This window comes from Phragmites australis, chromosome 6, assembly GCF_958298935.1.
Source record: "Phragmites australis chromosome 6, lpPhrAust1.1, whole genome shotgun sequence".
Taxonomy (NCBI): Eukaryota; Viridiplantae; Streptophyta; class Magnoliopsida; order Poales; family Poaceae; genus Phragmites; species Phragmites australis.
The window spans coordinates 21,676,028-21,680,389 of record NC_084926.1 but is presented as its reverse complement, the minus strand read 5'-3'; the positions used below and the strand labels follow the sequence as shown (position 1 = coordinate 21,680,389).

At 40.5% G+C, this 4,362-nt stretch overlaps 1 long non-coding RNA gene across 2 annotated transcripts; it reads left to right on the top strand.

The window, feature by feature from the left end:
- The first annotated feature begins 672 nt into the window (after positions 1–672).
- Positions 673–3,840, top strand: LOC133922106 (uncharacterized). Of its 2 annotated transcripts, XR_009910384.1 has the most exons (3): positions 673–1,520; positions 1,610–2,830; positions 3,045–3,840. It is a non-coding gene; the product is annotated as an uncharacterized LOC133922106 (long non-coding RNA). The 2 variants fall into 2 exon arrangements; XR_009910383.1 differs by having other exon boundaries at positions 673–2,830.
- The last annotated feature ends 522 nt before the right edge of the window (positions 3,841–4,362 follow it).

Sequence of the window (4,362 nt, the reverse complement as noted above, 5' to 3'; positions counted from 1 at the left end):
AGTTTTATTTGGTACCTGCATTCTTTTCGGCATATTCCTATTAGGAATATAGAATTTGGTGACACCTTTGTTAACAATAAATGCATCTTGGCAGGTTATTTGTAATATATTGTAAATAGAAGATATTCTGAATAAAGATTCAAACATCAAGTACATTAATATAAGGATTGAATGTGAACGCGTATAATGTTCTCTTATGATTCCTGGTATTCTTTGTGGTATTAATCTCCCTCTAATGCTTGGAATTGTCTTCAAAATATTATGAGCATACGTGCAATGAATATATTATATGTGAGGGACTCGATGTATTATATGATTGATGGATAATTAAACCTCATATGTATCTCCAATATCCTTTGATGTATAATATACAGTGGTGATATCGGTACGTGTAGAACATAACCGATTCGCATATGGGAAGTACATGATCGAGGCTAAATTTCTATGTATTAACTACAACGGAGAGAGCTATATGATTATAGTTGAATAAATTTAGTTTAATAATGTATTGTGTAAAGTCGCATGTTACCAACGAGATGTTCGATAAATCTCTTACTATCTAAACGCGGTCGCGTTCCCAGCGTTTGGGATGGTCCACGTCAGCTTTTTTCCAATCGTGCGTCGGATGCGAAACAAAAGGTTGGGATCGTCTCTCATCCACTCGCGACCGGTCATCGTCGTCCTCCTCGAACTCTCTCGATCCCGTGGATCAGTCCGCCTGCATCCGCGCCCCCACGCTCCTCGGTGCCTGGTCCCTCCGCTGTGCCACCCATACCTCTGCCACTCCGGCTCCGACCACCGCCCCTTCCACCTCCTCCCTGAGCCAAAGTCGACCGGGGCTCCCCCAGGCGCGCCTCAGCTTCTTCATTGCGCGGCCGGCTCAGCTAGAAAAAAAATCCCCACTGGCAGCTCGTTCTGTCCGTTGTTCCCGCCGCTGCCAGCACCTTCGGATCTGCCCACCATCCCCGCTATCGCCACCGCTTTCTCCTCCGCTCTCCTGGTGTTGGAAGTGCAGATCCATCCACACTTTGGATTGGTTTCTTCTTGCGTTGGTAAGAAAGCACTAGCTTGCTCTGATGGATTCCCATTTTTTATTTGTAGAGTTAGTGTTTGCTCTGGTTTTCCATTTCCATGCTGCGCGCAATCAAATCCCAAACTTTCTTACATTCAAATCCATCCCCTTTGCTGTTGTCCACCCCTTCGCCTCCCACCTGAGCGATGCGCACACGCGTGCCCATGCGATTCTTTGGCCTGCAGCCAGCGCCAAACCTTACTGGGTTGCATAAGCTCATGCCGGCCAGATCTCAGCGGTGGCAGAGAGGAGCGATGTTGGCCCTTTCTCCACTGCCACTGCCATATCCGCCTCCCCGATTGGACCGTCAAGGATGAGCACCAATCGGATTTGGAACGACACGACCGCAGGGAAGAAAAGGTGCCATGGTGGGGAATGGGCAGCATGGAGGTCATAGCCAACAGCGCCGCTACCTCCACCTCTGCCTCCCAGTGCGCTGCTCGCCTCCGTATGCCTCCCCTTAGTTGCTGTTGTCTGCCCCTCCTTTGCAACCGGCATTGAAGTGCTATAAGCACATGCTGACCACCTATGATTCAGGCAGCACGTCGAGGGCAGATGGCAAGATGGTGGGGAATGGATTCCCTACATGAACTGCTCGCCGCTGATTCCCTGCCGTGTCCTCTAAACACGGTGCTTCTCTCTACTCTGCCATTACAAAGAATTGAATACAAAAGATGTTGTTCGTTGATATTTCCATGTTTCTTTTTGGATTTAGTGAACTCGTACCTGCTCAAGTTTGACCTTGGCGCATCTTCTCTCTGGTTTTTACTGCTATTCATCTTAAGAAAATGATATCCTGATGATTTAGTTTGTTTCTAATGTATAGAGTCCACCAATGTGATGCTAAATTCTCAATTACATGTATCTCATATTTTTATCTCTTGGCAGTATGATTCAAACCCTGTCGAGCATCATAATCGTTCAGAAATGTTCCAATCCATACTGTTAGATCAATTACTGAATGCTTATGTAGTAAATCCATAAATACATTTAGAAATATGTTCAGAAATTGAATGGCCAGAAGTTGAATTGATTGATTATAAGTAGGCTATATGTGTGACAATTTGAGTTTGCATGTTTTGATGAAAATGTTCAGCCAAGCCATTGTTTTATTCTTTCCCCTTCCAAATTAATGTGTATTATTCAATTAGAGGGAGTTAGACCATATCATAAGCATTAGTAATGAACATAATTAAGGTCAACTATCATGACAAATCTTACATTTTTATGCATAAATATGTATGAGTTAATCCTTGGAAGAAAAAATTCGTGTCAATCCTAATGATACTCTCCCTAACTGTTACTGTTTAAACTACATGTAACTGAACTTTTCTTTGAGGCCCATTATGTTGCAGATTGATGGAGCACAAGATACTTTTCACATATGGAAGTAATTGCCTGAATATTCCGAGACGTATGTTTATCTCATCAAAGAACTACTAATCAACTGCTAAAATCCAATGGTTACTGGTCATCCTTTGAACATGATCTCTCACTGAACTGTTACTTCCTTTCAATATTTTTAATTTTTAATTATGTGCATGTACTATAGAAGAAAACATTCAGTTGCAATTCAGCTCGGTCATGGCATATGAGGTGATGGGAATCTGATGCAAAATTAGGAAGATAACATTGACGCAAGGTCAGGTGGATCAGAAAAATATGATCCTTGACAAATATAAGCCTGTCATGCATATCAGGCTCGTATACAACAAAAGGACAAGCCAACGTATTTGACATGGTTCTCAACTGACTCTTGTAAGTACTGCTTGTCCTCTCCATGATGTAATAACTGGTAATAAGGTTCCTCATATTTTACATGAACTTGGGTTATATCCAAATTACACAATTTTGGGAAAGTGGAACGAGCTGCATATTCAATAAATTTTCAGCCTTAATTTGCTTTCTTCATAAAATTCAGCGTTTCCTGCCTATGCTAAACTATTTATTTTTCCTTTCAAAATAACAATAGGAACTCATCAACTCAGCTCAGTGATTCGTCACAAACACATGGTTGCCAGTGCTCAAGGTGATTTGTTCCAATTTGATAGTAACACTTTCACTTCACCTTGCATCTAATTCTATAAGGTTCGGCTGCATTATTAAGAAACACATGGTTATTCTTTGCAAACAGCAAGATGATAACTCTAGTGGTATCTGGTAATCAGATTCAGATCTTATCAATTTACGAGAAATGTTAAGCTGAAAGCTATACTAAAATGTTCTTATAGGAAATCATATATTACAAGTCACATACAGTTTGTATTGCTAGAGAGCAAATATAGTATTTCTTCATTAATTGTTCTTATCAAAGTTTTTCCTGACCTTATGACTCATGTGACGGCATATACAACTACTGAGGGACTTCAAATATTATAAAAAGTAAGTATTCTTTGCTTCCTTCTGTATAGATCTACTTCCTTCTGCGTATTATGCCACCTTCCCTCATTTCTATTCCTTTTCCCCTATTGCCCTTACTAATTCCTCTGTCCTTTCCTTCTTTTCAAGTAAATTTTGCTCTGTCAACAAACATTATTAATCTCAGATTGAAAGTACTTCTGAATGTGTTAAATGAAGGCAGGAAATGACTGCTATCAACAGCAATCTTGAGTTGACAACTGCAATTGTTGGACCAACAGGGTTCCATATGATTGATTATGTGGTGAATACATTTTGTAACTATGCAATAACAAACGAATTTAAAATTTGATATGTTGGGTCAAATATGTTACTCTGAGAAGAGGAATATACTATTATTAAGTATCGAACAGATGAAGTTATGTAGTTCTACAATTTGTGCTCGAATGTATAACAACTAGGCAGATTGGTTTGCTACGCTGCACCCGTTCGTACTACAGTGTAAATGGAGATACAGAGGAAAAGTTATATGCAGAGGTAGTTAAATAGCAACACAACACATATGTTCGTTCTCAAAGGCGGATGGAGCGAGAACGCGAGAGAAACATGGAAAAAGTGGTGACGATAATTTTTAGACCAATGACTGAAGTCTACGGAGGAAGATGTTGGATTTCTCTGGACTCACATGGGACAGAAGTTGACGTCGAGGTCAGGACGCATCTGTCATAGACGCTTTGATATAAGTATTGATTGATATTGTTAAAACAGACCCTAGCACTAGAAAGCAAATTCTGTGAGACCTGATCTTACATAAAAACCCTCTTGTACCACGTGTTTCCTGCTTCTCTTTTCTACCCAACACCCGAGATCAAACATATGCATGAGAGTCTTTTTGTCTTTCAAATGTAGGTCTTATCAAATTTCACTTGCTA